A 27,260-nucleotide genomic window follows, 5' to 3' on the forward strand; every position below is an offset into this window, starting at 1 on the left:
AACCTAGTGATTTAGGAAATTACAGACTTATCTCAAATCTTATTTTCATTTCAAAAATCCTGGAAAAAGTTATTGTTCATCACCTGTATTCTTTCCTACAGAAAAAATAATGCTTATGAATTATATCAGTCTGGCTTTCAGTCTGGTCGTGTCATCGGACTTGCGGTCGCATGTATTGGACACTCGGGTGAGGAGAGGGGGGGAGCTGTCAACCGATTACCACCTGGTGGTGGGTTGGCTCCGCTAGTGGGGGAGGAAGCCGGTCAGACCTGGTAGACCCAAGCGTATAGTGTGGGTCTGCTGAGAACGTCTGGCAGAATCCCCTGTCAGGGGGAGTTTCAACTCGTACCTCCGGCAGAACTTTGCCCATGTCCATGGGGAGGCGGGGGACATTGAGTCCGAATGGGCCATGTTCCACGCCTCCATTATCGAGGCGGCTGACCGGAGCTGTGACCGTAAGGTGGTCGGTGCTTGTCGCGGCGGCAATCCCCGAACCCACTGGTGGACACCGGCAGTGAGGGATGCCGTCAAGTTGAAGAAGTCCTATCGGCTCTTTTTGGCCTGTAGGGCTCCGGAAGCAGCTGATGAGTACCGACGGGCTAAGCGGAACGCGGCTTTGGCGGTCGCTGAGGCAAAAACTCGGGTATGGGAGTAATTTAGCGAGGCCATGGAGACCATCCGGCGTCTCAGGGCGGGAAAGCGGTGTAGCATCAACACTGTTTATGGTGGGGATGGTGCGCTGCTGACCTCAGCTCGGGATGTTGTGGGTCGGTGGAAGGAATACTTCGAAGACCTCCCCAATCCCACCGACATGCCTTCCAATGAGGAAGCAGAGTCTGAGGACTTGGGGGTGGGCTCGCTCATCTCTGGGGCAGAGGTCGCTGAGGTGGTTAAAAAGCTCCTCAGTGGCCGGGCCCCGGGGGTGGATGAGATCCGCCCGGAGTTCCTCAAGGCTCTGGATGTTGCGGGGCTGTCTTGGTTGACACGCATCTGCGGCATCGCGTGGACATCGCGGGCGGTGCCTCTGGATTGGCAGACCGGGGTGGTGGTCCCCCTCTTCAAGAAGGGTGACCAAAGGGTGTGTTCCAACTACAGGGGGATCACACTCCTCAGCCTCCCTGGTCAGGTCTATTCGGGGGTGCTGGAGAGGAAGGTCCGTCGGATAGTCGAACCTCGGATTCAGGAGGAGCAGTGTGGTTTTCGCCCTGGCCGTGGAACTTTGGACCAGCTCTATACTCTCGGCAGGGTCCTTGAGGGTGCGTGGGAGTTTGCCCAACCAGTCTACATGTGCTTTGTGGACTTGGAGAAGGCATTCGACCGCGTCCCTCGGGGAGTCCTGTGGGGAGTGCTCCGGGAGTATGGGGTGCCAGGCTGCCTTATAAGGGCTGTTCGGTCCCTGTACAACCGGTGTCAGAGCTTGGTCCGCATTGCCAGCAGTAAGTCGGACTCATTCCCGGTGAGGGTTGGACTCCGCCAGGGCTGCCCTTTATCACCGATTCTGTTCATAACCTTTATGGACAGAATTTCTAGGCACAGCCAGGGCATTGAGGGTGTCCGGTTTGGTGACCTCAGGATTAGGTCTCTGCTTTTTGCAGATGATGTGGTTCTGTTGGCCTCATCAGACCGTGACCTTCGGCTCTCATTGGAGCAGTTCGCAGCTGAGTGTGAAGCAGCTGGAATGAATATCAGCACCTCCGAATCCGACACCATGGTCCTCAGCCGGAAAAGGGTGGAGTGCTCTCTCCGGGTCGGGGAGGAGGTCCTTCCCCAAGTGGAGGAGTTTAAGTATCTCGGGGTCTTGTTCACGAGTGAGGGAAGGATGGAGCGGGAAATCGACAGGCGGATCGCTGCGGCATCAGCAGTGATGCGGGCTCTGCATCGGCCTGTCGTGGTGAAGAAGGAGCTGAGCCAAAAGGCAAAGCTCTCGATTTACCAGTCGATCTACGTTCATACCCTCACCTATGGTCACGAGCTGTGGGTAGTGACCGCAAGAACGAGATCGCGAGTGCAAGCGGCCGAAATGAGTTTTCTCTGCAGGGTGGCTGGGCTTTCCCTTAGAGATAGGGTGAGGAGCTCGGTCATTCAGGAGGGACTCATAGTAGAGCCGCTGCTCCTCCGCATTGAGAGGAGCCAGATGAGGTGGCTCAGGCATCTGCTTAGCATGCCTCCTGGACGCCTCACTAGTGAGGTGTTCCGGGCATGTCCCACTGGGAGGAGGCTCCAGGGCAGACGCAGGACACGCTGGATGGCAAAAATATTCCCCCAGAGGAGCTGGAGGAAGTGGTCGGGGAGAGAGAAGTCTGGGTTTCCCTGCTGAGACTACTGCCCCCGTGACCCGACGTCGGATAAGCGGATGTTAATGGATGGATGGATGATTTGCTTATGGCTTCTGACAATGGCTGTCTTTGTTGGTATTACTAGATTTAACTGCAGCATTCAATACTGTGGACCATAATATCCCCTTGGACTGGCTAGAATCTGTGGTTGGCTTTAAGGGGGCAGCTCTCTCTTGGTTTCACTTCTATTTATCTGATCCTTATTGGTTTGTCCACATGAACAAAGAATCTTCTAAGGCCACCAAAGTCAAATATGGTGTTCCACAGGAATCAGTGCTGGGCCTGCTACTGATCACTTTATATATACTACGTCATTGTAGGCATTATTAGAAATCTTGGAACAGTGGTACCTCAGAACTCGAAATTAATCCGTTCAGAACTCCGGACCGAATCCTAAAAAGTTTGAGTTCTGATCAAATTTTCCTCATAAGAAATACTGGAAAACCAATGAATTGGTTCCCGGCCCCAAAAAATTACACCGAAACATGTTTTTTTTAGCATTTAAACACAAAATGAACCGGACAAAACAAGAAAAGCATATACTGTACTAAACAAATCTAAGCACATTTATCAAAACAGTAATTTTTAAAGTAAGAAAATAAATATATCCAAACAATTTGTAAAATAAAAAAAAAAAACCTGTCATGCCCCGGTCGTCCGCTCCTTCCGTGTGCCACGCCCCCTCGTTAACCCCGTGTGGAATCCCCATGTGATCAGCTGTTTCTGGTTGTTGGTGTCATGCCCCGATCGTCCGCTCCTCTCGTGTACCACGCCCTCTCGTTAACCCCATGTGGATTCCCCGTGTTTACCAGCTGTTCCTGATCATTGTCAATTAGTCCATTGTATTTAGTCCGCGTTTCTGTTTGTTTCCCCAGTCCGGTCTTTGTATTGTCGTTCTGTAGTGTTATACCGTTTTCTGTCCTGTCTGCCTCTCCGAATGTCAATTAAAACCCTTACTCCCGATTCCTCGTCTTCGTCGCCCGCTTCCTTGGTCCGTGCTTGGCACGGTCCCCAGAGAACTCGGCTACACCAGCTGCTCTCTCCTCTGCTTATGCTTTCTCTCACTCTCCACGCCAGACTGGCAGGGGCGGTGGCACAGGTCTGTTACTATCTCGGAACTGGTGCTTCACACCCCTCTCTCTCCCCCAGCTCAACATTTCATCCTTTGAATTCCATGGAGTTGCAGTTTCCTCTCCATTCAATATTCTTATCATTGTTGTCTACCGCCCTCCTGGCCCCCTAGGCCACTTTCTAGAGGAGCTGGATACTCTCCTCAGTCTCTTCCCCACTGACAGCTCCTCTCTCATTCTCCTTGGTGACTTCAATCTCCCCCATGACAAGCTCCTTTCTTCTGGTCTCCTCCCTTTTCTCTATTGAGCAAAGGAGACTAAGGGGGGATATGATTCAGGTCTATAAGATTCTAACCGGTATGGATGCTGTTCAGCCAAATGACTATTTCAATATTAGTCTAAATACTAGAACTCGTGGCCATAAGTGGAAATTAGTGGGAGAACATTTTAAAACAAATTTGAGGAAGCACTTCTTTACACAGCGTGTAGTTAGAGTATGGAATAGTCTTCCTGCTAGTGTAGTGGAAGCTAAAACCCTGGGTTCCTTTAAATCAGAGCTAGATAAGATTTTAACAACTCTGAGCTATTAGTTAAGTTCTCCCCAAACGAGCTTGATTGGCCGAATGGCCTCCTCTCGTTTGTAAATTTCTTATGTTCTTATGTTCTATTCCTTTTCTCTGACATCCAACAACTGCTCTCCAACACACAAAGGAGGTAATGTTCTCGACCTGGTTTTCAGCCACCCCTCTCCAGCCACCGACATCACCACTACCCCTCTTCACATTTCTGATCACCACTTAGTATCCTTTACCATCACTCTTCCTGTCTTACCCAATCCTGGCTTTCAACATTTCTCGCCCACTAGACCAAACCTCCACTCTGTCTCCCCTTCATCTGTTGCTTCCTGCACCCTGTCCTATCTTCCTGACCATAACTCCTTTTCCTCCCTTGCACTGGAACCTGCAACTGATACTCTCCTCTCCTCACTTTCCTCATCCATTGATCACCTCTGCCCACTGTCTCTTAACCCCAGGAAAACTCCTTGGCTTTCAGCTGCATTACGCAGCAACCGAAGAGACTTGCGGGTAGCAGAGAGGACATGGAAGAAATCTAAACTTGATGCAGATCTGTCTTCCTACCGTACTCTTCTATCCAAATTCTCTTCGGATGTGACTGCAGCTAAAACTGCCTTTTATAAGGAAAAACTTGAGCTATCCTCACATGATCCCCGTAAACTCCATAAAATCTTTTCATCACTACTCAACCCTCCAACTCCTCCTGCACCATCTTCCCTGACTGCTGAAGACTTTGCCACCTTCTTTGACGAAAGGATTGATGAAATCTGCCAGACATTCTCTCCATCCCCATCCACTACACTACACACCCAGGATTTCCCTTCCCCCTTACTGACCCAGTTTTCCAGTCTTACAGTTGATGAGATCATGAAAGTCATCTCATCTTCCAACCCTACCACCTGCCCACTGGATCCAATCCCTTCCACATTGCTCCAGACAATCTCTCTGGACCTTCTCCCCTTCATCACCACTATCATTAATGGCTCCATAACTTCCGGTCATGTACCAACAGCATTCAAAATAGCCAGGGTCATTCCTATCTTGAAAAAACCCACTCTAAATCCCTCGGACACTTGCAACTACCGACCAGTATCGCTTCTTTCCTTCCTTTCAAAAATCCTCGAACGCACAGTCTACAACCAGCTCTCTCTTTACCTCTCTCAGAACAACCTCCAGGATCCTAATCAATCTGGCTTCAAAGCAGCTCACTCCACAGAGACTGCCCTCTTAGCAGTAACTGAGAAGCTGCATGCTGCTAGGTCAGCTAAACTGTCATCTGTCCTCATCCTTCTTGACCTATCAGCAGCATTTGACACGGTTAACCACAAGACTCTCCTATCCATCCTTAGGAGTCTTGGCATTGGTGGTTTGGCTTGGTAATGGCTTGCATCCTACCTCGAAGGCCGATCATACAGAGTGACATGGAAAGGACTCACATCTACCCACGTAGTCTCTTCACTGGCGTCCCTCAGGGCTCGGTTCTTGGCCCACTCCTGTTCTCCCTCTATACCAAATCTCTTGGTGAGGTCATATCCTCTCATGGCTTCTCTTACCACTGCTATGCAGATGACACTCAACTCATCCTCTCCTTCCCTCCTTCAGACACTCATGTCTCCACTAAGATGTCTGCATGTCTAGCTGATATCTCATCTTGGATGACCGCTCACCAACTGAAACTCAACCCTAGTAAAACAGAATTGCTGTACATCCCCGCTGACTCATCCCCCCTCCTGGACCTTGCAATCTCCCTCGACAACTCCCTGATCCGTCCTTCGGTTACTGCTCGCAACCTTGGGGTTACCATGGACAATCGTCTGTCCTTTTCCTCTCATATTGCCAACATTTCCCGCTCTTGTCGGTGTATCCTGTTTAATATCAGAAGGATACGTCCATTTCTTTCCACACAGGCTACCCAGATACTCGTTCAGTCCCTCGTCATCTCCCGCCTTGACTACTGCAACTCGCTCCTAGCGGGTTTACCACTGAGCGTCATTCGTTCCCTCCAACTGATTCAGAATGCTCCAGATCTGGCTCCATCCTACCTAAAAGACCTCATCACACCCCGCACTGCACCACGATCTCTCCGATCTTCCAGCACTGCTCGACTGGTCCCACCACCCCTCAAGGCACAAGGAAGACACACCTCCCGGCTCTTCTCTGTTCTGGCACCAAGTTGGTGGAATGAACTCCCCCTAGATGTCCGAACAGCTGAGTCACTGAATGTCTTCAAAAGACGACTTAAAACACACCTTTTCCAGAAATACCTGAATTAGCACTTCTGGCATTATACTTTCTGGCATTCCTTAAAAAAAAAAAAAAAAAAAAAAAAAAGCACTTTCCCAACAGAGTATTAGATCGATGGTATTCATAGCCTGGTTTTATTGAGCTAGTATCGGGAAATTGCCAAATGATGTAAATGTAAATGTAAATGTCATGACAGTTGGCATTAGTCCTCTTTATTTCGTCCGCGTTTCAGTTTGTTTCCCCAGTACGGTCATTGCATTGTCCATCTGTGTTTTGCCTGCCTTACCTGTAATTAAACCCTGTATTCCCCGATACCCTGACGTCTGCGCCTTTGTCTCCGTTCTGTCCCCGCTCTGCACGACAATATTATTATAATTATATGTATTAATGGTTTATTATTAATATTAAAATAATGAATAAGAAATATTTATTTTTAAATGTATTTTGCTATATAATAATAATTACTGTTATTGTCTATCATTGTCTAAATGTATTTTTACTGTCTAAATACATGTATTCAGTTAGTGTAAACATGCAAGGTGCTATCATAGTGAATGCGAGGCTGAGACTGAAGCGTTACCCTTTGTTTCCGCTGAGAGACGTGCCGCGTAACTCATTTCCCTGCCTGTACAAGTTATCTTAGGTCGGCTTTCACGGTTTGACTTCTGAGATTCAGATCGAGTTCTAGGTAATTTTTTTTCGAACTGGTTGGCTCGACTTTTAAGAAATTCGAGTTCTAATGAGTTTGAGAACTGAGGTACCACTGTATTTTGTTTCATTGTTATGCTGATACACAGTTGTATACATCTGTTAAGCCAGATGATGCATCACAGCTCTCTCGGTTAGAAGACTGTCTGCTAGATATCTTGTACTGGATGGCAAAAATATTCCATATGCTAAACCCAGAAAAAACAGAAGAACTGTTACTTGGTCCCAAGGCTGCTCGAAATAGGTTTGACAACCTCAATCTCGTTGGTCTTCCTACCCAACCTAACAATGGTCAGAGATCTTGGTGTTCTGGTTGAATCAGATTTATGTTTCGATGCTCACATAAGTAATATTACTAGAACTGTGTTCTACCATCTTCAGATCATAGCCAAGCCTCAGAGAATGTTCTCCTTACATGATTCAGAAAAACTTATACATACCTTTATACCTTCCAGACCGGACTACAATAATGCCCTGCTTTTTGAGTGTCCATCCAGATTCTTACTTAAACTTCAGCTTGTTTGAAATGCAGCAACCAGAGTTCTTACAAACAAAAAAAAAATTGGATCATATTAGCCCTGTTCTATGCTCCCTTCACTGGCTTCCAGGTAATTATCAGATTGACTACAAAATACTGCTGTTAATTTATAAAGCATTGAATAGTCTTGCACCAGAATACTAGCAGATAAGATCTACTGGCCTCATACGACTCTCCTACCTTGCTTTGACCAGACAGAGTAGGACATCTATTAGTACCTAGGGTAGAAAGAACTATGGCAGGCTGCAAAGCATTCTCTTACAGAGCTCCTCAGCTGTGGAAAAGTCTTCCATCAGATGTGCGAGATTCAGGCTCGTTCTCAATATTCAGATCTAGACTAAAAACACACTTGTTTAGTCTAGCTTATAAGGACTCTAGTTCTAGCTCTAGCTAACTGCTCACTCCAAGTTAGACCTATAGTGTGAGGTGTAGAGCTGGTTGGGGATCAGGGCCATTTGTCTTTGGATGAACTGTCAGTGCTGTCACTTTAGCTTCACACCCCCTTGTGGAATAGGAGTGCTGATGTTTCAGGGACTTCCCATGCCTGTGTTCCCACTTGCCTCTCCCTCCTACTTATTCTGCTATAGCCATGTCTGCCAGAGATTACAAATTGCACTCATCTAACTGTTTGTACTGCCTCTAGTCTCCCCTACTTTAGCTAATTGCACATTATATTTCCCCTACTGCTCCTTGGGTGTGTTGCCTGGAGACCCCAAATTATCAAGATCCTGCCTACCCTGCTGCCTGCAACGTCTCCACTACCTGTGACATCTTTCCGGCCTGGTCACCCATCTGCCTATGATATTTTCCTGTGTGCTCTGCTGCTTTGCCATTGTTCATCCTGCCATCTGAAACAGCACCAGCAACTGCATGCCTTCACCTGCCAGCCCCCTGCTTTGAGACTCAGATGTTAAAATTTGGACAGTTTGAATTGGGACTTCACAATCTTACTCATTTGACTTCCTCTGCCGGCCCCTGGAGGATGGGCTACCCTTTGAATCTCGTTCCTCCTAAACTTTCTTCCCTCTAGGTTGTTCTTCCTTGCCACTGTTGCCCCTGGCTTGCTCACCGGGGGCTTTGGGTGTGGATGATGTAAAGCACTTTGAGACGATGTAATGTTGCAAAAACACACTATACAAATAAAATTGAATTGAATTGAATAGCACTGTTCTGTATTAGTTTAAATGCTGTGAAAACCCTCCCCTTGTCATTTACTGTGTGTATGTCACACCCTCTTCCTGAGGGAATGCTACTTTATGCCACTGTATACCTATATATGGATCGTGTGACAATAAAGCCGACGTCACCTGACTTGATTGCAGTTTTGCGCGCCGTGACCCAGTCATACACCTCCTTGTATACAGAGAAAATAATCTGCAGTTCTTTATTTAAGTAGGTGGAGAAAAGACTTGGAAATTGCAGAAGCCATCACACTGAATATGAGTTTTCTAAAGCACTTGTTCTGACATTTTTTTTTCATCATTTTGCTTCACTGAGATTTCAAGGTGGGATTTGCAAAGGAAGATAGCATTCTTCACCAGAAAAGCATACCCTGCATCCTAAGATACACCCTGTGACTAAAGGCAAGGCATCTCTCAGTGTCTGTGCCCAAGACTGAAGTAGTTTACTTTTTTAGGCCAAATGATTGACATTCTTCAAATTGTTGAGAAGGATGAATAGAGTAGAGCGTATTAGCCTAAATCCCACACAGCCAAAATATCACAATGTGCAGCTGACCCTCTGACAACATTGGCTACATTGTTAAAATCCAACCGCGTACATTTCCCAGGACTAATTTGCTTGTAAATAACCATTTTAAAAAGCTGAATTTGGAGCCCTTTTCTGCTTCAATGCAGACGGTCTCTTTTATTGAGGCTGGCTAATAGAGCTGAGCAACATGTGGCTCTAAAGTGAATTATCACAATTCAGTGCAAACAATTGCAATGCAAATCTTTGCAGTGATGTTTCAAATGATGCATGAGAGCCAGCTGTGTTTGTTTATTGCTGTTTATGTGTGTGCATAATAAGTAATCACACATGTATCAGAAATGATCACAAACAGTACTGACTATACATAATATATATTACATCCCATCCATCCCTCTTCTAAACACTTAGCCTGGAGAGAATTGTGGGGGGCCTGGAGCCAATCCCAGGCAGAACAAAGAAGATGATGGTGATACCATGGACAACACAGACAAAACCAAACACTATGGGGCAATATGTTTTTGAAGAGAACCCATATGACATGGGGAGAACATGCAGACTCCACACACACACACAAACACAGAGAGAGAGAGAGAGAACTGAGGCAGGATTCAAACCAATGCCACACACTATTGTATAATATTAAAAATAAATTAATTACTGATTTTTCTGTTGTTTTCTTTAAAAATACATAAGATAAAGATATAGACATGTTTTGTTTTTGTTTTTGCCCAGAGTCAAATTCCATGGGAAGCCATATCCATCCATCCATCCATATCCATATGAATGTAATAGTTGTCCAAGGGATGTTACCTGTGCAGATCCTAAGGAGTCTTCGTGGTATAAATGAACATTTAAATGGCATGCAATGTAGGATTGCAGTGAGCTGTCAACCATTTAACCCAGGTTTAACCCAGTGTGAAGCAGATTAACCCTCAGTGATTTACGGCACAAGGTAACCCCAGGTGCTGGGGTCTCCACTTGTCGATGGAATGCTGGGCGTATAGTATCTTGTATAGTATGGGGAAAAAAATACCATGTCTTGTACTGACACACAAAAATATGCGATGATTAGTTCCACATTTCCGTAAACCTGCATCTGTGACCAAAGCCTGCTAGTCACTGTCATTTTGCATGAATGACGCTGAAGGAGCAGATTAAATGTGTGGAAATGCACTCCCAACAAATCTTAATGACCAGCATAATTCAAGTCTCCACAACAAGCTTGTGCAGCAATACTACTTCCCCTTTCAAAACATTGATCATAATGTCCTATGTCCTTATTTTCAGTCTATCCCACTTTCAGCAGAACACCCAAAAGCAGACATTGGGATTACACTGCCATGCTTCTTCACTGCATGATTTATTTTTGTTTTTGACAAAAGGGTGCATTGATTTTACACTTTGAAGAGGAGTAACAACTGGAAGCAAGATTAGGGCTGTTGATGGAAAGTGTCTGGCAGAGTTGGGATGAGTAACGCATCTGTAACCAATATAAAATAGAAGATTGGCAGGACTCTTGTTGACCTTCCCAGATAAACAAACCAGAGTGATCTCTTATCTCTGTAGTTTACTGAAATTACAAAGATGGCTCATCAATGCCAAATACCTCCAGGCATTCCCTTATATTCAGCCTTTCCCATGGAAAGCCCATGATAAGATGTGCATGCCAACTGATGCCATTACTTTCCACATTTTCAATCTGTGCCCACTAAGATCAGATGAAGAATTTCTGATGAAATCGTTAGATAAGTGTCAGATCTACAGTATATGAGTAACTGGATTCTAAGATCAGCCTATACATTCAGAAAGGCATCTCTTACTGGATATACACTGCCTGATGTGATTCTCTGACAGTGGATTGATTTCCTTTGGAATGAAAGCTTAATCACTTTTCTGCTGTATGTCTTCATTTTATTTATTAATAAAAAAAACACTCCAGGCTAACAGAGGCCTATTTCTTAGGGAGCTCACTCTACCACTACATTGACAGACTTTCCAAAGGTAATCCTTTGGGAGAAGATGATATGAGCACCAATTAGTGGCCTGAACTACGAAGTGGGGTTACTGGCTTATTGCAGTAACTTGTCGGACTTAAGGTACCGCTGTTTAAATGGACTTCATATTTGTTCACTTACATTTTGCCCAGACAACCTTAAATCCGACAAGTTACCCTGATAAACCGTTAATCCCGCTTCGTAGTACAGGCCACAGCTGTTCAATTTAACCATGCTACATGATTTAGCAGTATTTCAGTGCTGAGGGCCCTGACAGTCTAGAAGTCTCTCTGATGAGTGCCCTACCTCACAGTATTTTTGTGGTTCCTTGGACCCTGTCCGATATTTCCCCTAACTTGGGATCTTAGCTTCCAGGGACTGGCTCCAGGCTCAATCCTGACTCTGAAGTGGATAAAGAGTATGGTAAACAAATCTCAGATAATTCCCTTTTGGGATTTCAATAGAAAACAAAATCATTTCCATATATTGAGGTACCTACAAGGAGAAACTCTGGCTATGAATGCATACCTCCCTGCTCATTTGTTTATCCTACTCTTACATGATCAGGTCCCAGCTTTCTTCAGCACTGCGTTCTGTACTCAATGCTTCTCTGCAGGTAGGAAGTTGTCCTGAAAAGGCTTCATCCACCATGCAGACTGTGATTTTAGGAAGTAATGTGTATAGTCAAAGTACAGCCTTCCTTCCTGATTAGGGAGTCTTTAATAGCATTAAGGTTATGTGGGATGGGGGCATCCTCGGGGTATACCCCCCACCAAAATGGGTAAGTTTTCATGTTAGACAAATGAGGGATAAGGGGTTTAATTTGTTTATCTCCTGTAGCTTCAGCTAAGTTGCCCTATAATTTTTTAAAAAATGTAAAATTTAAATTTAATTTTTAAAGTTTAAACACTTGATCCATCCATCTTTTAATTGCATATCCTGATCGGGGTTGTGGGGTGGGGGGGTGGGGGGGTCTGAGGACTATCCCAGGCAGCACAGGGTGTTAGTCTGTCACAGGGCAATAGACACCCATTTACACATAATCATACACCATGGGTAATTCAGAGATGCTCATGACCCCAACAGCTCAATCTTTGGATTGCAGGAGGAAACTAGATTACCTAAAAGAAGCCTGCCTAACACCAGGAGAACACACAGAGGGCAGGTATTATTCAAACCACCAACGCTGGAGGTGTGAGACAACAGTGCTACAATTTTAAACACTAAAATGACTAAATTGCTTTGCATGAGCAGAATTAGCGATTGTTTTGATGAGCTCAGGTGGTTACAGTTTTATGGGATTTTTGACAGAAAGCAACACTTTCACAAAGAAGCTTCTGTGAAGTTATTTGTAAAAAGAGCAAATAGTCTGAGAAAATGATTTGGGAATATCTGTGCTAGTAAAATGGAGAAAAATCTCTTTGAAGTGCTTCAGCGCATTGATTCTGGGGAGTTTCTTAAAGCATACTACAGAGTCTGTCCCTGGAGCATATTGTTTGAAATGCATTTTGTACAATTTTTGAAGTAATTATTTGAAGAATGCTAAGTTCTGTGCACAGCCCAGTTGGCTGAATGAATGTCACCTCATTTTTGTCAGATAATTACAGTGAATCCACAGAGGCTGCTATGATGTGTGTGTGTCTGGCTTTTGGCGAGGGGGGGTTACAGCTAAATATTTGTTTTAATTTCATTTTGAAGCTACAGAAATTTAAGTTATGATTAACTGATGCTGTTGGCCTCATTGCAAAGCAGCACCCCATTTTTATAACCTGGAGACCATCTTTGTCCTTCCTGTCGCCTAGCTAGATTGTTTGTTGATGGCTATTTCAAAGCTCTCATTAATAATTGCTTTTCCCGGGCTACAGTTCTCAGACATGCGTTAAAAAAACATTTCATAAATGTGGCAGCACCCCTCTGAACTGATGAGTGATTACTCCTGAGGGAGGACGAGAGGCCCGAACACTCCATCTTCATTCTATTCCTGTGGTTTACATTTAGCAAAAAACATGTACATAATAATAATGTGACAAGACATACACAAAGAATACAAAATATTGGTACCCTTCCACTTTTCCAAGTTAAGAATTTGAAACTGACTTAGTACTTTTCTCTTCAAATAAGTTGAGTGAATGATTTTAGGATTGAAGACACCTGTGACGCTAATAAAAGAAAATATTTCGCATTTAACTATTAAATGGTTCCAATATTTTTGCCCATGCCATATTCATTTGTTATATTATCCAATAATATGTTAAGTCATAAAACAAAAGCTAAGCGTCTGCTCTATGGGATGTCTTTAGACAACTTTATGAATAAAGTACACTGACCCAGGCAGAAGGTCACAGCTAAAGGTCATACATCTCCGTAGGCAGGTCTTCTGGATGTCAAGCCTCTCCTCTTCAGCAAAGCACTCAATGCTGATGGGACCCAATAATATTCTTAGACTCTTAACGCCACTCTCAGGCCCATTCCGCTTGGGTTGGTGAGAACAAAGAAACATGTCCTTTAATTTGTTTGGAAAAAAAATGTCCTACGCATATACTTGTGCACAATCTATGTTTCATGATTGTCAATCTATTATAAATCTAAACGTTTAATATGTTCATTTTAATTTCTTTCCAGTTTAAAGTTTTACTGTTTATGCACAAAAGTTCACACAACAAATACAGCATTTTGATCACTTTTAAAAATCTGAAGCATTCTTAATTTTAATTTAGTATTCTCAGTGGTATGTTTGGACACATCTATCGCATTATCTATTCCATTATTCGGTAACATTTAGGGTACAAATCATATGCTTAAGTAATGCTTAACTAATTCATGACTATTTTATGGATGAATTAATAAAATATGTATCATGAATTCCTGTTGCTCACAATCAACTAACCATGAAGTCACAATGACTTTATGTGACTACCTCACACAGTAGATCATCAGTTAAGGAGTGTTAATTCACAGTTACTTCATTCATTAATTGATTTGCCACCAAATCAGCTGCATTTCAAGTAATGGTAGCCAGTGGGTACAGCATTGGGCAGCGAGTAAACTTCATTCCCTGGCACCTTAAGTGACATGCTAGCAACAGACACTAGCACCCATGGGTTTTAGCCTCCTTGCCTGCCTCCCATGCCTGAGGTTGCAACTTCAAATACAGTGTGTATTTGCGATATTGCAATATTTTATTCACACAATGCAGGTTACATCGACAAACTTTCATTTCGCAGCCATGAATTTGATCAGCCTGCCTGTAAGTAGAACAGTACCTATTAATGAAACATAATTGTATATGGATTATTTTGTGCTGTCATATTACATATAATGTAGTTGATATGTGTAATTGGTGAATGTAAGGCTACATTCAGTAGAATGGATGATGTGGGAGATGAGACATGCGGAGGTAAAAAAAGTAAAAAGGGAGAGAAAGTCTGATCTCCCATGGTGAAAATTAGAAGTCAGTTAAACTGGTTAATTCCTGATCTGTGTTCCTACATATTTATTTGCCGACGAGGATACTCCGGATTCAGCCCTGACGACAGCGGCTGTTTCTTTGTGTTTAAGTGTCTTTGCATTGCTCCCTAGAGTGCAAAGATGGGCATAAGAACATAAGAACATAAGAAATTTACAAACGAGAGGAGGCCATTCGGCCCATCAAGCTCGTTTGGGGAGAACTTAGCTAATAGCTCAGAGTTGTTAAAATCTTATCTAGCTCTGATTTAAAGGAACCCATGGTTTTAGCTTCCACTACAATAGCAGGAAGACTATTCCATTCTCTGACTACACGCTGTGTAAAGAAGTGCTTCCTCAAATTTGTTTTAAAATGTTCTCCCGCTAATTTCCACTTATGGCCACGAGTTCTAGTATTTAGACTAATATTGAAATAGTCATTTGGCTGAACGGCATCCAGACCCGTTAGAATCTTATAGACCTGAATCATATCCCCCCTTAGTCTCCTTTGCTCAAGGCTGAACAGATTCAGTTCCGCTAACCTCTCCTCGTAAGACATTCCTCTAAGACCAGGAATCATTCTCGTAGCTCTTCGTTGCACCTTTTCTAAGGCAGCAATGTCCTTCTTGAGGTATGGTGACCAAACCTGCACACAGTATTCTAGGTGGGGTCTTACCAAGGAATTATATAAGTGTAACATCACCTCCCTTGACTTAAACTCCACACATCTAGAGATATAACCCAACATTCTGTTCGCCTTTTTTATTGCTTCCCCACATTGGCGAGAGTGGGACATGGAAGCATCAACATACATACCGAGATCTTTCTCGTAATCAGCTACCTTTATTTCAGTGGAACCCATAAAATATCTGTACTAAGAACATAAGAACATAAGAACTATACAAACGAGAGGAGGCCATTCGGCCCATCGAGCTCGCTTGGGGAGAACTTAACTAATAGCTCAGAGTTGTTAAAATCTTATCTAGCTCTGATTTAAAGGAACCCAAGGATTCAGCTTGCACTACGTTATCAGGAAGACTATTCCATACTCTGACTACACGCTGTGTAAAGAAGTGCTTCCTTAAATCCAGTTTGAAATGTTCTCCCGCTAATTTCCACCTATGGCCACGAGTTCTTGTATTTGAACTAATGCTGAAGTAACTATTCGGTTGAACAGCATCCAAACCTGTTAGAATCTTATAGACCTGGATCATGTCCCCCCTCAGTCTCCTTTGCTTGAGGCTGAACAGATTTAGCTCAAATAACCTTTCCTCGTATGACATTCCTCTAAGACCAGGAATCATTCTTGTGGCCCTACGCTGCACCTTTTCTAAGGCCGCTATGTCCTTTTTAAGATATGTATATTTCTGCTCCCTGCATGGATTACCTTACATTTATCTGTGTTAAATTTCATCTGCCAAGTATCAGCCCATTCGCTAATTAAATCCAGATCCATATCAGTGTAATTGAGTGCTTACGAGTACACCATTGTCTACAAACCAGGTAAGAACAATGCCAACGCTGATGCCTTAAATTAATTGCCAGTCCCTGAGGTTGTCCATGAGACCACAAAAGCTGATAAAGTTTTAATGATGGATACCATGGAGGGGAGACCTGTGTACATTGACCAGATCAGGCGTTGAACAGACAAGGATCTGACATAGTCCAGGGTATATGAATATGTCCTGCAAGCATGGTAAGTCAAGGTGGAATGACAATTTTCACCATATTATCAGCAAAGAATGGAACTGAGTGTGCAGCATAGGTGTGTTCTTTGGGGAGCTAGAGTTATCATACTTACTCAAGAACGACACATCTTACTAAGGCTACTATACCACACTCACACAGGTATCTCAAGGATGAAAGGGTTAGCCTAATTGTACGTCTGTTGGCCAGCCATGGACTAACAATGGTTTAGCTGAACGGGCAATTCAGACCTTTAAAGTAGGAATGAAGAAAATAAAGGGTGAAACACTGTTCAGCTACAGAATCACACCACAGTCGACCAAAGGATTGTCTCCAGCCAAAATGATAATGGCTCGGTGGTTAAGGTCAACATTTGATTTGCTTCAACCTGACATGAAGGCCAACGTGTAGCGAAAACAGCTTCAGCAGAAACAGGATCATGACAAGTACCCCCAAATGGGAAGTTTCTCGCCTGGTGATGAAGTCTATGTCCGGAATTACAGCTATGGTCCTAGGTGGGTTCCTGCGGTGATAACTAGCTGCATGAGTCCCTTGTCATATGCAGTACTTAATGGTACTGGACTAACCTTAAAATGTAATGTGGATCAGATCACTTTGCTGATGATCCAGAACTGGACACCATTTTTTGAGCAGGTGAGGAGTGAGGTTCTGGAAGTTGTAGGCGACTTACTTCTGCTGATATCCATGAGCCTACTGTTAAAGTGACTGCTGGTCAGGGGACTGTTTCAGAAAAGGAAACTTCAGTTGTTCCTGCCATGCCTAAAAAGCAGAGTGTTTTTATTGCTATGTCATCTGAAGCAAGGCATTGTGTTAATTTGCAGCGGTTCACAGTTTGGATTATTTCATGTTTTATTGTATTATTCTGTAGACCTGTTGCTAAATTTGTTGCAGGTGCATTATGTTTATGCTTAAGAGGGGGACGATGTAGTATATGGAATATTTTGTGTTGTCATATATAGAATGTGGTTGATATGTGTAATTGGTGGATGTACGGCTACATCCATTGGTAGAATGGGATGACAGAGGAGAAGAGACATGCAGAGGTAAACAATGTAAAAAGGTAAAGAAAGTTTGTTCCTCCTTGGTGAACATTAAAAGTCAAGTAATACTGGTTAATTCTTGGTCCGCGTTACTAACTTTTTAAAATCATACTGGTCATCCGAAACAACGGGCCTACCCAGTAAATGAAGTGTTAATGAAACACATGAAGTGTTCATCATTACTTACCATTAATACCCTTTTACGTAACTGACTGATGTCACGTTGTGATACTCATTTCTACTTAAAAACTCACTATGAGTAATTTTGAGTTAATTACCTAATGATTAGTTCAAGAAAAATGTGGTCACAAAACTTTACATATAGGAATTATTATATATATAGTATATATAGTAATAAGTTGCTATTACTTCATTATCTGTTCACTGATTTGTGTTGCCCTGAAACAAGAGCAAGCTAAAGTTATTCAAATGAAACAGTACTTTATTACAAATGAAACATGCTATATTAGAAAGATATAGCTGGTCACCTGTTCTATTAATCGATACAAGGATTCACATTACAGACAGGCTGATCAAATTCATGGATCTGAAATGAAAGTTTGCAGATATAACCAACATTGTGTGGACAAGCACAATGCCACACTGTATTTGAAGTTGCAACATCAGGCATGGGAGGCAGGCAAGGAGGCTAAAACCTATGGCTGCTAGTGTCTGTTGCTAGCATGTCTCTTGAAGTGCCAGGGAATGAGGTTTACTCGCTGCCCACTGCTGTACCCGCTGGCTGCCTTTACTTGGAATACAGCTAATTTGGTGGCATATCAATTAATGAATGAAGTAACTGTGAATTAACACTCCTTAACTGATGATCTACTAAGTGTGAAGTAGTCACAAAGTGATTGTGATTAGTTCATGGCGAGCAACAGAAATTCATGATACATCCATTAAACCATCATGAGTCATGAATTAGTTAAGCATTACTTAAGTACATGATTTGTAACCTTATAAAGTGTTACCCATTATTCATTCTGGATACATGAAATACATTTACATATTACTGAAGCATATCTGTTACACGATAATCATTTTATTCTTTTATTTTATTTTCTTTTGCACATGCGGGGTCCTAAGATTGGTGAGGCTTGAGAGTGGCGAATTGTTCTGCGCATGCATAAACTGGAACAGGCCTGAAAGTGACAGGACCTGAGAGTGGTACCTGCAACAAGACACTATTCAAGGGACCCGGCTGGGAGGTATGGAGCTAGGGTGGTTAGGATGGACTCATTTTTAATTTGACCTTTAAAATGATCAGTTTAGCAGACTCCAGATAATTCTGATCATCAGACTTATAAGTTAGCACAGGGTGGACTGAACAAAACTAACAAAACTGGGGTGACAGATTACAGCACATCTGTGCAGTGCTTTCCTGTTGTTCCTTTAACAGAAATGAAAATAGATGACAATATGTTATGGTTTCTATCCCTTCTTTAATTACTGTGAATTTCATAAATATAACTGTCTGGCTTCACAAAATGCCTTTAAGTCTCCTTAAGCCATCTATCAGTGTGAAGTGGTTGAGAGGTTCAATTAGGCTGTGACCTGTGATTAAACCTGAGCCAATCTCCCCCGCCTTGCCTTTGGGTAACCTGAGTGCTCTATGAGCTGGCAGGTCCTATAAACTCCTCTGATTTAACTGGCACCTGCACTGTGTCTGTGAACCCCAATATGTTATCACTGTTTTTAGTTGCTTTGAATAATGAAAATATGTCATTATTGATATTTTTTGCAGCTTTTATCTATTGATGCTATGCAGGTCTTTTAAAATGACATGTCAATATTTTATTCAAGTTTTTTGAAGCCCAAATAGGTATTTAAGCAGAGCTTGTGTAATAATGAAAGACTGAAATTGAACAGAGAGCATTAATAATGTGAAACAGTGAGCATTTACCTGTACAGTAAGTGGTTTGTGGTTACCCAGGGGGCACTGGTTCAATCTCCTGCCTTTAAACATCTGCAGCCCAGGTCAAACATGTATTCTTTTCCTTGTGGGTGTAACGTAAAGACTCATTCAATTCTTTGAATTCAGCTTGGTCTGCTTCCATAAATGAACATTGTGATGGATGGGTTGGACTTCAAAGCTCCACCATTTCCAGTAGATCCCGGATGCTGTAAAACACTAAATTGAAGCATTCTTGCCAGACTTCTCATTCATTTATTTTGCTATATGATATTCATAGATCATGCTGTATGGTGAAAACTGAATTTTATTGTGACAGCATGTACAATTATGGCAATTAGGCAGCTCTTTAAGCAATCAGAGATTAAGAACAGTCTTTGAATCTGCTATGTTCCTGCAGCATATGTAAAACAGCATACACTCACAAGCATGTTTCGAGGTTACCCATTGATGGTATAGAAATGCTTCTTCAGTGTGGGGCTGCTCCGTCTCCACTGGTCAGCACAGATAATTCAACCCCTCCCAGAAAGAACAACTCCACAACTATCAGATGTCCTAATTGACAAGTAACAAAAGACCATAAAGTCTCCAGTGATTAGTAGTAGACATTTTCCCTTTACTACTACCCATCAGGGATTGAGGAGGATCAGAACTTAACCCAAGATATTAGCCAATCACAAGCACCTAAAAACACGACAGGCAAGAAATTCATCTGAATGGCTTAGGAGGAGTAGTGAGGTAAAGGGACAAGCTCAACTGCAGGATCAGTTTTTTTCAGATGAACCTTTTTGTACTATTGTAGGTGTCTTTATTTTTCTGTGACTCTAAGTAAATTATTAATTTGCTTCATAACTCATTCAAGCAGAAGTCCATCTATTATTGTCTCTTCTGGATTATTGGATCTTCCTGTATTTCTCAGTGAAACAGAGACTTTTAATGGTCTGAAACAAGGGTCAATATCACAATCTGTCTCTGTCAATTCTGTTGTGTTCCTGTGTGGTTAGCAGAGGTCTCATTTCCTGCGCTTTTTCCTGCCTCTAATCAGCCTCACCTCTTCCCAGTTACAGGTAATACCTAGTGTTTGGATTGTAGTTAATGATTCACACCTGTCCCTCGTCTGGTCCTTGTTATCCACATATATATGTACCTGCCTTTGCCCTTTACTGTAGTTTGGTTATGGTTGCTGCTGTTTGTCTGTTCCTACTTGTGGTTAGCTAGTGCTCCCCATTATTGTCTTACCCAAGCTGTTCCTCTGTGTGGTAAGCCCTATTCCCTCCTGGCTATTCCCTTCTGCCTACTGTTTTGACGACTTAGTTTTTTTGTTTCTGTTTAAGTGTATTTTGTTTTTGAAATAAAGCCACTTCAGTTAATTACAAAACTGTGTGTAATGGAATTGGGAAAAAAGGAGTTGTTTAAAAACTTTTTTCTCCCTTTTTTCCTTCCTTTTCAACACCCTTTGTTTCAACAAAATGTATTATGCAAATGAACATTTTAGAGTGGCTGTGAGATGTCCTCAACCTTCTGTGCCCAAAATAGTGTCTTGGAGCAATCATAACAATAAAAATCTCCTTGCCAGCTATGAACTCCCCTTAATATTGCTAATTTGCTTTCTCTTTCCACCCTATGGTTAGGTAGGACTTCACCTCTGTACTTTCTGATAAGGTACATGAGCAGGCAATAGTGCAAAGGAACCAGTCAGATAAGGTGACTTTGCATTTTGGTTTTTGATTTTCTATTACATTAACCTTCTTATTTTTCCCTTTTCAGAATGCTTCTGTCAACCTCCTCAGAGTCATAAGTTAGTTCTATCCATAATAGATTATTTTTTTTGGTTCAGAATGAAATAACCTCCAGGTCAAAAAAAAAGAGTATTGTGTCCAATAGGACAAAATCAAGTTAATATAGGATTGGCAAACAAGAAAAAACATTGATGTTTCCTTTGTTCACCACTGTGAGGTCAGTCCGAATCTGAGTCTCCAGACACTGGAAATGATTCCTTTCATGAATGCCTGTATTGTAATGGAATGAATCCTGGAGTCAGTGTGCCACACTCTGCTCTGTTTGATAGCTTCAGAAAATCCTCTAAGCTTATTGACGGCGATGGCAAACAGAAACAGGCTAAGATGGACATAGTAAGATGCTGTTGGCTTAGGCAGTAGGGTGGAGGGGTGGGGTTCTGTAGCCCTAGCCAGGAGGCATGGAGAGCCAGGAAGCTGCTCCATGAAAGCCTCCCCCCAGGAGTTCCTGTGACCTGCTGTCCACAGGGTTCTGTCGATCAGAGCGTGGACTTCCACAGGAAACAGACGGGACGTTTTTCTAAAGGGGAAAATGCCAGGCTATCATTACCTCACCACTTTAACATTAAGTCAGCTGACAGGAAGGCAGGCTGGGCAATGTTTTACATGTAGTCTCAACCTTTCAGTGGGTAATGAAGAGCAGATGAGGAATTCATATTCCATCCAGCCATCCATCCATCTATCCTGTGCTCATCTTTCTCATTTGCTTGAATTGTTTGTCAGTCTGTTCAGCATGAGGATCAGCTTTGGAAATTATTCTTGATCTTGGGCCAGACCACACATTTCTGCTCACCGCCCAAGCCTGATGATTCAGTAACTGTCAGGCTGCTGTAAGCTGCTCAGTGGTCCAGTCAGGCAAATCCCCAGGGCACCTATTCTCATGTAGAATTGGGGTCCTGGTTGTGGTGGATCTCATGTTCGCTGAGTCTGTACTCTGTGACTGAGCAGGTAAAGTCCATACCAAGTCATGCTTGAAAACTGTTTGGCTGCTTTGGCTGTATAGTTTTTAAAAGGATGGTGGTGATGTCTCCTCATGACATCACCTTCAGCTTCGCCTTTGTGTCAGTCGTGGGTGTGACAGATTCAGGAGGGGGTCTCCAGTCTCACGGCTAAGCTTCCTGCTAGAAGAGCAAGCAGGTACCCCGTCCAAGAAACAGTCATATCCTGAGTAACAGAGGCAGTCCACAGTAAAGCTCTGTAATAAAAATAATTTAACCACCAGACATGGAAAAAATGGCAGATTTTTGGCAAACGCATTCCCTTCATACAAGTGTTTTTCTCCTCTCACTTTATAAAAACCAAAGTGATAGAGTGAGATGACAGACTTGAAGCAGGTAAGACGAACTTAACGAGGGGTGTGGCCCCCATCACCTTGCTCCAGCCCCCCCCCCCCCAGTACATAACCCAGAAGCTGGGAATGGAAGCATTGTTTGAACCAGCAACAGCAGCATAAAAGAGCGGTGTGGGAGTGAGGGGGCGATGCGCTGCTCCCAGGATCTCTGTAGGAGCGTGTAGGCCCAGCCTCTGCTGTCACCATCCTGCAGCTCATGTCTTACTTTGTTAAAAAGAAAAGCCATTTCAAACTCACCAAACCAGAGCATATCTTACCCTCCTGTTTGTTTTTGCTGTCCACAAATATGTTGTCTGAAACATTGGAGTGCATTGTGATGGAAATGTACTGTACAGGAAAAAGATACAAACAGTTTAGATGATGATGAAGAGTACATATGAAGTAAAGGGTGTAGACACTTGTAATGGGTATATATCGGGTACATGGTGTAGAACAGGGTTGCCCAACTCCAGTCCTAGAGGGCCAGAGCCCTGCACATCTTTGGGTTTCCCCTCATTTAGCACACCTGATTCAACTCCTTGTGCTAATTACCACACAGCTCTTGAGCTGAATCATTTATGGTGGAACAGGGAAAGAACTAAGCTACACAGGGCTCCAGTCCTCCAGGACTGGAGTTGGGCACCCCTGGTGTAGAGTGTGGTAAAGGGTATATATGGGGTAAAGGGAATAGACTGTGGTAAAGGTATATATAGGATAGGGTGACCAAGCGTCCTCTTTTGCCCGGACATGTCCACTTTTTACGTCCTGTCCGGGGCGTCCTGGCGGGTTTTATAAATTCACGAAAATGTCTGGTTTTTCATAGGACCATTACGCGTGTACGTAAATTGACTGGCGTTTTGCACACAATACTAGAGTACTACTTTTTTGCGCAACGTAATTACCGGGAGGCTGCCTTGTGGGCAGGTCTGCGCCGCGCGCGCAAACACACAGACACAGACAGGGATCAGAGCAGAGAGCGGAGCAGTATAGCAGGGAAAATGCCGAAGCGTAAGTGCAGCTTCACCGATGAACTGCAAAGAAAATTTCCCACATACCGTCCCGGTCGGGAAAAGTGGAAGGTGGAGTGCACCATGTGCAAAGCCGGTACATATGTCTCGGTATCCAATAAAGGTGCTGGGGATCTGAAAGCCCACATGGACTCCGAGAAACATAAAAAGGCTGTGCGAGGTGAGAGTTCATCTGCAAAGTTGACAGAGTTTTTTGTCAGACCAGGAAAAACAGAGGATGATGTAAATGCAACAGAAGGTGCAATGGCTTTTCATACAGTGAAACATTACAACAGTTACAGGTCCATGGATTGCACCAGTACTTTGCTTGAAAAGGCATTTCCTGACTCTGACATTGCAAAAAAGTTTAGTAGTGCTCGCACCAAGACCAAAGCCATCGTCAATGGTGCTATAGCCCCCCACTCTGTTGAAATCACTCATGAAGCACTCAAAGAAATCCAGTACTGTGGTGTTTCCACAGACGGGAGTAACCACGGAGCAGTGAAAATATTCCCAGTCATAATCCAGTATTTTGACTGGAAGAAGGGTGGCGTGCAAACAAAATTGATTGAAGTTAAAGACACACCCAATGAGACAGCAGAAACCATTGCAAAATATCTCACAGAAACCCTGGCAAAAAACAATCTGTCGGAAAAATGCATTGCATTTACTGGAGACAATTGCAACACAAATTTTGGAGGAATCAGACGTGATGAAGCTGGAAAGAATGTGTTTGCAAATTTGAAGAGTTTGCTGCAAAACAAGACTGATCGGTGTGGGTTGTCCAGCACACATATTGAATAATTGTGCACACCATGGGGCAGGCACAATAGAAATTGACATTGAGAATATCATATTCAAAATCTACCAGTACTTTCACATTTACACTGTGCGCACTGAGAGCCTGAAGGAGTAATGTGATTTTGTTGAGATTGATTACAGAAGGATGCTCTCTCACAGCAAGACAAGGTGACTGTCATTGTTCCCAAGCATTGAGAGGATGTTACAGATGTTTCCAGCTTTAAAGGCATATTTTCTGTCTCAGCAAAAGCCACCCATAGCACTCAAGAGTTTTTTTGAAAATGATTTTGCTCTACTGGCTTCACCAGCCGGAGGTCCGGGAGGACTCCGGATTACTGGAGTTAGCCAGCAAGAGCGGGACCCTCCTGGATGAGATAACCCCGCTCACAGCAGAGCGCGTACTGGTGGTAGTGTGCGAAAACCTCCGGCTGCTCGTCGACGGGGTGACGGAGAAGCGGCTCCAGCCGCTCGTTCTCTCCGGGGCAACCCCGTCACAACAACCCAGCCAAAGCCGGAGAAAGAAGAAGAGGCGCAAGGGGAAAGGACTAGAGGAGACCCCGACCGTCTCCCTGGGGGCTTGCTTTTTCCGTTATGCCTCTCTCCCCGCTGAATGTCGGGAGGAGCCCCTCCCGATACAGAAGCCAGCGGGGATCACAGCAACCGCGCAGCCGCTGTCACCAGCAGCCTGCATATTCCAGGGGGGTCACCTGGAATATGAGGGGATCAGGGCCGTCTGGGATGCGATTCCCCGGATCCCCAAGGCCCTTAAAGGGGCAGCGCCTGTACGTCCGGCGCCGATCCTGGCGCCTATCGCGGACCTGCCTGCTCCGGACTTGCCAGCAGCACCGGCTACTACTGCCGCCGCATTGCCCGCGGCAACGCCTGCTGCAACTGACGCCGCTCTGCCCGCGGCACCGCCTGCAGCACCAGCTGCTACTGCCGCCGCTCTGCCCGCGGCACCGCCTGCTGCAACTGACGCCGCTCTGCCCGCGGCACCGCCTGCAGCACCAGCTGCTACTGCCGCCGCTCTGCCCGCGGCACCGCCTGCTGCAGCTTCCACCCCTCTGCCCGCGGCACCGCTTGCTGCTGCTGATGCCGCTCTGCCCGCGGCACCGCCTGCAGCAGCAGCTGCTACTGCAGCCGCTCTGCCCGCGGCACCGCCTGCTGCTGCTGCCGCCGCTCTGCCCGCGGCACCGCCTGCTGCTGCTGCCGCCGCTCTGCCCGCGGCACCGCCTGCTGCTGCTGCCGCCGCTCTGCCCGCGGCACCGCCTGCTGCTGCTGCTGCTGCCGCCGCTCTGCCCACGGCACCGCCTGCTGCAGCTTCCGCCGCTTTGCCAGCGGCACCACCTGTCCAGCCTGACCCGCCTGCCCAGCCCGCGGCCCTACCTGAGGCCGCCCCTCTGCCCGTCCAGCCCTGCTCGTCGGTCCAGCCTGCTCTGGACCCGCCTGTTCCCGTCCTGCCCGCAGCTCCAGCTGCACCGCTTCCTGCAGCTGCCACTGCTCTGCCTACGGCACTGGCCGAGGTGGCCACAGATGCGACCCCTGCTGGCCGCGTGATGGCGGCGCCCCCTACTGGCCAGGAACTGAGGGTGCCCGCTGCAGCTCCGCCCGAGGGCCTGGCTTCGCCTCCGCCTGCAGCGGAGGAAGCCGCTCTGCCCGTGGCGCCCCCTGCTGGCCGCACGCCTGAGGTGCCCTCCGAAGCGGCCCCTGCTGACCACATGACGGCGGCGCCCGCCGAGGCACCCCCTGCTGGCCACACGCTCGCGGCCCTACCTGAGGCCGCCTCTCCTGTCCTGCCTGCGGCCATGCCTGAGGCCGCCTCTCCTGTCCTACCTGCGGCCATGCCTGAGGCCGCCTCTCCCGTCCAGCCTCGATCTCCCGTCCTGCAAGTCCCGCCTGCGGCCACGCCCGCGGTTCTGGCTGCCCCGCCTGCGGCTACGTCCGCGGCTCTGGCTGCCCCGCCTGCGGCCACGCCGGCTGCCTCTTTAGAGGTCTTGACTCCTGTCCGCCCAGTACTGACTCCTTTGCCCTTGCCCCGACAAGGCCGACAACCCCGGACCCTGCCTTTCAGTGTCCCGTAAGGGACGGGGACATAGGCGTCGGGCCCGGGTCCCGCCCGCCCTGCCCCCTGGCTCACCCGTTCGGCCCCTGGCTGTGGCTCGGTGGCTGCCCGCGGGTCCTCCGGCTCGGGGTCGGTGGTCCCCTCCGGGTCCCCCCCTGGTTCCTCGGTGCCGGTCCTCGGTCCCGCCTCCGTGTCGGACGGGCTTCGGATGTAACCGTGGCCACCTCAGGAGGGTCAGGCGGGACAGGCAGGACAGGCGGGTCAGGCAGGACAGGCGGGTCAGGCGGTGCTGCTGGCCAAGCTGCAGCAGGCGGGGCCTCGGGCAGAGAGACGGCGGCTGCAGCGGGCGGTGCCGCGGGCAGAGCGGCGGAGGCTGCAGCGGGCGGTGCCGTGGGCAGAGCGGCGGAGGCTGCAGCGGGTGGTGCCGCGGGCAGAGCGGTGGCAGCAGCAGCGGGCGGTGCAGCAGGTCGTGCCGCGGGCAGAGCGGCGGCAGCAGCAGCAGGCGGTGCCACGGGCAGAGCGGCGGCAGGAGCAGCAGGCGGTGCCGCGGGCAGAGCGGCGGCAGGAGCAGCAGGCGCTGCAGGCAGGTCCATAACAGGCGCCAGGGTTGGCGCCGGGAGTGCAGGCGCTGCCCCTTTTAGGGCCTTGGGGATCCGGGGAATGGCGTCCCAAACGGCCCTGGCCCCCCTATTAAACAGGCGTGCTGCCCGAAAGTCATAAGCCGCCAAGGGTGGCGGCATCTCATCGGCGGGGCTGGCGAGGGGTACCGGCAAACTGGAAGCGGTGATGACGCTTGGGGTGACGGCAGCGGAGAGAGAGCAAGCCCTCAGAAAGATCGCCGGTTCTTCTGCCTGCTTTCTCCCCTTGCGCCTCCTCCGGCTTGGCTTGGTAGGTCGAGTCGAAGCTGTCGCGGAGAGGGTGAGCGGCTGGAGCCGCCTCTCCGTTATCAGCTCGTACACCTGCCGGAGATTGTCGCGTACGTC

The sequence above is a fragment of the Paramormyrops kingsleyae genome, chromosome 3, assembly GCF_048594095.1.
Source record: "Paramormyrops kingsleyae isolate MSU_618 chromosome 3, PKINGS_0.4, whole genome shotgun sequence".
NCBI lineage: Eukaryota > Metazoa > Chordata > Actinopteri > Osteoglossiformes > Mormyridae > Paramormyrops > Paramormyrops kingsleyae.